Raw genomic sequence first — 7956 nt, forward strand, 5'->3', positions numbered from 1 at the left:
ATTTTTCATATAGTAGCAATGAATCCACTTTATCCAAAGATTATCAGCTTTGGTACAAATATTCCATAACATTTTCAGCAGGTTCACTTTCCTCCATGCATATAAGTTGACAACATTTAGACCACCCTTGTTTCTTGGCTGACATGTATGCTTCCAGGAAACAGGTGCTTTCCTAGTAATCTTATCACTACCAGACCATATAAAAGACCTGCAGATAGCCTCAACTTGATGAATGACTTTTTTAGGTAAAGGTATACATTGGAACCAAAAATTTGCTATAGCAAACAGCACACAGTATACCTTTAAATTTACTATTAGCTTGCAACTTATTTCACTGTAATTTATTTTTTGGCCTCTAAAAATTTATTATTTATCTTTTATTTTTAAATTATTTTTGTATTTTTTTCAATTATAATTTCAAAATTCTATATATTTTTTACTTCTTTTATTATTCAATTGAGAAGGCCCCATGTATTACATATAGATAGTTAATTTTTCTTATTTATTAATTATATTCATTTTAACTTTTATTTTAAATTAAATACATAACTAAATTTTATTTAACACATATTTTTAATTTATTTTTCAAAATATATTAACTATTAATATTATTGCATTTTTATTTTATTAGTCAAAATTAAGGTTGTTTTAGTAATTGTATATTTTTATTTGATTTTATTTTATTACTTATTTATTAAAAATAAATTTTCTTCAACTAACTTTTAAATTTCTCCCACTAAATTTATATTATTTATTTATTATTTTAGTAGTTTTATATTCATTTTAATTTTACTTTATTTGTTATTTCTAAAACTAATTTTTATTACTAACCAAAATTATTTATTTTTAGTTATTTAGAAAATTTTAGTAGTTAATTATTTAAAATTTTAGATTTTAAATATAATTATAGTATTATTAATCTATGTCCAATGTTATAATTTTTTTTCATTTTTAATAAATTGTAGTCTAAAAAAATATTAAAACCCACTAATGCCATTATAGTCTTTACTATTTTTATTAATTAACATATTGTTTGCATATCCACTATAGCACCCAATTAATATTTCACTTTTGATTTTCTAACTTCTAATGCATGCATATTTTCTTGGTTTTGTTTCTTAGTATTAAATTAAATATTAATTTTAGACAACTTTTTTATTAATAAGAGTATATAATTTTTCTTTGGTATTTTAAAGATGTATTTTAATTTCTAATGATTGAATATAATGCATAAAATACATAAAATTATACTTTTTTTTAATCGTATTACTTTCTGTTTGTATAAAATTAAATATCAATTTTAGAAAATATTTTATTATATTAAAAATAACTTTAGCGAATTCATATATGTAATTATGTACAACTATTTCATAACATGAAATTATATATTACTATTCCGTGCATCGCACGGGCAAACGTCTAGTTATTTATTATTATTGTTGTTGTTATTATTTATTATTTATAATTAATAAAGTGACAATTTGATAAATTTGAATATTATATATATATATATATATATATATATATATATATATATATTATATTATTATTAATAGTAATGTTAAAATATATTATTATTATTATATATTTATTATTATTTTTTAATTTTAATATAGGGTCAATTTAGTAAATAACAAATTAGGATTTTTGTTAAGAATGGTTATCATGATAACGCGTGGCTAGGGTTGCCATCATGACAACCTTCCATTTATATATACTAGTAGTTTGCTCGTGCGATGCACGGGTAAGTTTGTATAATTTGCTTTTAATAATTTGTTAAACAGATTTTTAATATAAAAAATATTAATTGTAACAAAATAAGTAAAACATAGATTGAAAAGGGAAAAGCGTGAGAGTAAGATGAAAAGAATATTACCGAAGTCTTATTATGATATAATATAATTTTTTTAATGAAATGAAATCAAAATATAAGAAAAAATGAAGATGAAGATATGACCTTAAAATAGTCTCAACCTAATATTCAAAAGTTTATTTCTTATGCCAGCATGAAGAAATATATAGCAGAGGTGAGATAACGGTGGAATGTTAAAAAAAATAATTACATGATTATTGATTAATTATATATAGTACATATTAGTCTGTGATAAATAATTACATTTTTTAATAATAATGTAATCACTGAAAAAGAAAACTAAATGGTAAAATGAATTATTGAAAAATAATAATAGAAAAAAACATTAGTTAACTTCAGGGACTAATCCTTTAATCCGATATTGTAGTAGATGATTAAATTTTCTCAAAAAATTTAACATTGATGTGTGGTTAGAATGAAATAAAAGAATGAGGTTATCTGAAGAATAGTGATAACTTTTAAAAAAATGAAGGAGTTTATCATGAGTTAGGGGAGATGAAAATATTACTCTAATTATTTATTTATTATTATAATGAATGCATTGAATGCCAATTATTTAGGCACTAAAAAAGACCATTTATGGAGCAGTGACCACTTCACCGTTACTAAAAAATGATAATACTCCTTTAAATAAAATATTGATGGCTTGGTATAACTTGTCATGAGATATAACTTTTCCAAAAATAACTACAATATGAAAGACATAGTAATATGATAGTTATTGCTATAATATTATTGTTAAATAGACCTAATAATATGAGTTTTGTATGATTAATAAGGTTCGTGGATTATATATGAATTAAAAAATTAAAAAATATTATATAAAAATTAAAAAATGTTTTTATTTTATATTATTAAAATATTAAAATAAAATGTCATATCAGTTAATCTATAGGTCTATTTTAAAATTATTATTTTTATAATATTTTTGCTACTTCAATTCTTAAATATATATATTTTATTATCTTGTTAGATGAATGTTATATATTTTTCATATATTTCTAATAATTATTAATATAGTTTTAATTTATTAAATTATATATATATATATATATATATATATATATATAAAATTTAATATTAATATTATTATTATTAAGTGAATATTATATTGAGTATCATATTTGTAATGAAATTATTTTTTTAAAAATAAATTTCGTACAAATGAATGTAATAATAACAATAATAATATCTTAAAAATAAGAATATATTAGGATTAAAAATATATGTATTTATGTAAAAAAAAATGTCATAGACTTCCAGAGCAGCCATGATATCATGTACTCCTGATTTAGGTGAAAAAATAGTTATATTTATGTTATTCAATACAAAAATGTGAAAGAAAAGTAGAATAACAAACTAATAAAAATAATCATTAAAAAGAAGAGTTTTCAATTATTCAAATATATGGCTATAGACATGTACTAACTTGAATGAATATTAGATTTCCCATATAACGATAATGTAATACAATTTTATTATCATGTTCTTCTGATTTACATGGATAAAAGTCATATTGACCTCGACTAATAAAATATAATAAAAATAGTTAGCATATGAGACTAACAAAAGTTATATCAATATAAACGAAATTTTAAATATTTGAAATAAAATAACTCGAGTTTCTATTATGCCACAAAACAAATAGCAAGACGCATATGTAAATTGAAATAAAAATAATTTTACAAAATAGGAAGAGCACTACCAATGATTTGTCTGCAAAATACAATAATAACTCAATATAATATATATATATATATATATATATATATATATATATATATATATATATATATATATATATATATATATATACACACACACACATACATGTGAATATGAATAGAACAATAATAAATAACGAAAATAATAACCAATTAAATTATCAATTAAAATTTATATTAATATGATAAGTGAATGAATTACCATAATTAAATAACAGGAGTTACAGAACATAAAAAGATGTAACTCCAATATTTATTTGGTATATTACATTTATTTCATTAATATTTGGATATTATATAATTATATTAATTTTATTAATCTTTTTATATTTTTGATTTGTATTTATTATTTAGACCAAATTGAATTTTAAATGAGTAGTTTCATAAACAATCAATTCAATAACCATTATTACGAATTAAATTTTAAAAAATTGTAATTTAATAAACAAATTCAAAGACCATTTAAGGGAGAAATCAATGAAAAAGTTGTAAAAATAATTTATAGTTTTATTAGTGTTATTAAGTTTTATAGTTTTAACATTATAAATATAATAAACTAAAGATTCTTGTCAAAATAAAAAAGGAGAAAACACCCCTATTTTACATTTCAAATTAAAAAATACTAGTCTATCTACCCGTGCGAGGCACGGGATAAAAATTCTTATGTTAAAAAAGTATTTTATAATTCATTTTTTAAAATATAATAATCATTAAATACCATAAAACAAAAGTATTGTTTTAAAAACTACTATTAATAATAATATTATTATAATTAATAATCTTTAATTTTTATTTGATTTTTGAATGTGTTAATTCCTAACTATTATATTTTTTTTATTGTTAATCTAATCTAATATCTATTACTTACGTTTCTCTTTATCGTACTAATTAAAGTATATTTAGATATTTTTATGCACGGGTCCTGGTACGGGACGCGCATTTGTTTCAGATGTATATTTTTTAATATAAAAATGTCTGGTACCGTGAAAAAATAATAATTGAATGTATAATTAATAAAAAAAAATATTCCGAAGCGCACCATCTGGACTGGCACTAAACCATACTGTGAGATGTTGAAGAATTATATCAGAACCTGACAACATACTTCCTCCTTCCAACCTACTATCAATACCCGCGATCAACCAAGAAAAACTCCGAACGCAATTGTAGTAAATAACTTCTTGTGTTTCTTTAATGAATTCAAACACAATTGTAGTTTATATTAAATTCCATAATCAGATATAATGGAAAGAGTTGGTATATTCTGTGATCTATTTTAATAAATTGAATTATATAGACACATTTTATATAAGCGTTATATGATATAGCATGATATGTAGGAAAAGAACGTACTGCATTTGTTTTTTATAATTTTGAATCAGTAGCCTTAACACGACATAGGGAAAATTGAATTGGAAAATATCCTCTAATATAGTAACCATATATGCTACACACGTGATGAACACAATACATCATAGCTTGCTTCGCACAGCGCACCAAACTTACACAGAAAGCACACACAAATGACACAACGACTTCAAATGCAAATTAGATACACTTAACTAATTATTTAATATTCAAATGAAAATTAGAACCAATAAAGAGCTCTATTTGTTGGAAATAAAAATGCTATATATTCCAACAAAACATGAAATAAAGTTAACATTTGAAACACGTTTGGATAATTTCGAAAATGAGACTAAATAGCTTAGACCTCGTTTACCAAGATCCTCATTTATTTGAATATATTTATCAAGAAATAAATAGATAAAGAGTGTTCACAACTTACTAACATCACATGTATTATTATCAACAAAACCCAGTTTGAGTTATAAACATTTTAAAAAATGATCAAATTTGTGTTTTAAGCTAGAAAAGGCAAACATTTTATTGCTTAGCTAATTGAAAGCAAGACCTACAATTTGCACTAAAATGCCTAACAATATACCAAAAGTACAAAGGGGTAGAGGCGGCTTTCTACAACCATGTCGCTATACATATCCCCTCATCTCAAAATCCATTAACATCTAGTATGAACTCAGAAAGCATGAGAAAAGAGACACGGTTAGAATGTAAACATAATTGAGTTTAAGAGTGAGGTTGCTCAGTCTTCAATGGTGCACCTGAAGTTGATGCGGAACTTCTGTTTTGCAGATAAAGGTTATTTGCTACCATAGAGTAGCTAACTGAGCCAACATTGACGTAATTGAAATTGAGGGACCCTCTTACTTTCTTGTTGCTTAAAAAAACATATTAGTTAAGGAGATGATATTATCGTTAACATAACGCAATTCAAAAACTGCGTAGCAATGGTTGAAAGTAACTAAGTGAATAAGCAAATACAGTTGTTTTTGTTGTTAGCTTCAGGTTGCCAGGGCCAATTTCAACCAGCAGTGGCTTTACGGAGGGGATGAAAACTTCGATGCAAAATGAAATGATATCGATGTGTTCGTGCCCTGTTCTCTGTTTGGATGATCCATTGTGGCGTGTGGATGACCAATAAACGAATATGTTGCGAAAAAATTGTAGTTTGCATTGGGGTTGCTCTCTGTAGTTGTATGTAATCTCCCTAAAAGTTAAGTTCAATTGTGATATCTGTGAAACACAATAGAATAGAATGAGGAAAAAAGTACTAAAATCATATTACACTCTCAAGTTTAGAAAATTAAAGACAAACCTTCGCAACTCCATAGAAGCAACACGCATTGATTCGGTCAATATGGCGGCTAAAGAAGAGAGATGTCCATTGGTTTAGGATTCGCTGGAAAAAACAATATACATTCTCCCTTATCTAGTGAGATAATTGTAGCCTTTCAACCATTCCGCTTATTCCGACTTCTCCTAACTTGAAAATCTACGAAAATGGGCATCAAACACAAAATTAAATCTTAAATAAACACATAAATCAGATTGGTATAATAGTACTATCAAGGTTCAATTCTTACCTTGCTGAAAAAGACACCGATACCAATTTGTGCACATGTTTCTCCGCCACCTCCTGGATTTGGCTTTGTCGGACTACAAAGAATAAACATGAACATTCAACACAAAGCAACAAAGGAAGCAAACTTACAGATAATGTTACTTTAAGCCTCGTGAAAGTTATATCTTGCAAATGTTGATCGCAAAGGAGGTGGGAGTAATTTTGACTTTAGGTTGCTTAAGTGAAGAAGCCTGTCTTTCACCAGTGAAGTAAAAGAATTTTGTTCCCCCAACACATTTCGATGTTCAGTGCAAAGCCATTTGGGTGATTTGGGGTCCCCGTTTTAAGCTGAAATTATGAACAAAGAATATGTATCTTTCAACATGTGCTATTTAAGGGAGAGATGGGTATAAATGATGAAGGAAAATATGTGTAAAGCGTTTTAGAGTAATATAGAAGCAAGGAAAACATGGCTTAAAATTTAAACGGATAAAAGAGAATCATTTACCTGACATAGTCTCGGGCTTCGGCAAGGAAGGCACAAGAGGGAGTCCTCCATAAGAGAAGTTAATATCCATTGCGATTTCATCTAATGATCACATGGGTTCTGCCAACATACCAAGCCGATTGAGGTCTACAGAAAGTGCGGGTCTAGCGACTGCTAATGAATTATACATTAAAGAACCCTTTTCCCATACCAAGCTCTCCAAAAGCCGTTCCTCCAATGAGTTAATATGTCGCCTCACGCGCATGACAGTCCTGTAATAGCCACTTAACCTAGTTAAGTTTCAGCCAGACATAAATATAGGAAAATTCTTAGAAAATGATTAAAATCGTTCAAATTCTATTCATAAAATCCACTTAGTTTTGATCCTATTAACAATGCAATATAAACAGAGTCATCGATTGCGAATTCTATGATTTATTTAACAAATAAAGAAGGTAAGACAATAAAAAAAGAAAGTTAAAAGAGAGGAACGGTGTTACTTGGGTTAGCTTAGGGTTATCAATATTGTGCCGTGACGAAATCTCTCTTTAGTTTGCAACGGCGTGACTTGCTTCTCCTTCTTCACTCGTCTACTTCACTGCCACCGTGACCACGACCTCTCTGTCTTCAATCACGCGACGCCTTCTCCTCAACCCTCTTCAGTTCGCGGCCTCCTCTTTACATCGTCATCATCAGCTTTGTTTTTGTTTGAAACTGAAAATAAAAAAAGGGAGAGTGGCGTGAGATAGAGAGAGAATAGGAAAGGAAAATGAATTCTGATGCTCTCTGTAATCGATGAAGAAGACAGCTGATTCCATATGAATTGGAAATCGGAAAAATTAATTGCTATGAGAGAAGATTTTGATTAGAAGAATGACATGGATTTGAATGGGTAAAGTAGAAAAATAAATATCAATTTCGTTTTGCGTATGAAGAGGAAAGCGGGGGC

General features: G+C 26.3%; 1 long non-coding RNA gene across 3 annotated transcripts; it reads right to left on the reverse strand.

Annotated features, from left to right (window-relative positions):
- Positions 1 to 5453: 5453 nt before the first annotated feature.
- LOC131600287 (uncharacterized) lies at positions 5454 to 7956 on the reverse strand. Of its 3 annotated transcripts, XR_009283089.1 has the most exons (6): positions 7508 to 7956; positions 7219 to 7279; positions 7029 to 7127; positions 6543 to 6868; positions 6275 to 6451; positions 5454 to 6192 (listed from the first exon to the last, which is right to left on the reverse strand). It is a non-coding gene; the product is annotated as an uncharacterized LOC131600287 (long non-coding RNA). The 3 variants fall into 3 exon arrangements; XR_009283088.1 differs by having other exon boundaries at positions 7029 to 7297; XR_009283087.1 differs by having other exon boundaries at positions 7029 to 7279; positions 7508 to 7955.

This window comes from Vicia villosa, linkage group LG4 (assembly GCF_029867415.1).
Source record: "Vicia villosa cultivar HV-30 ecotype Madison, WI linkage group LG4, Vvil1.0, whole genome shotgun sequence".
NCBI classification, from domain to species: domain Eukaryota; kingdom Viridiplantae; phylum Streptophyta; class Magnoliopsida; order Fabales; family Fabaceae; genus Vicia; species Vicia villosa.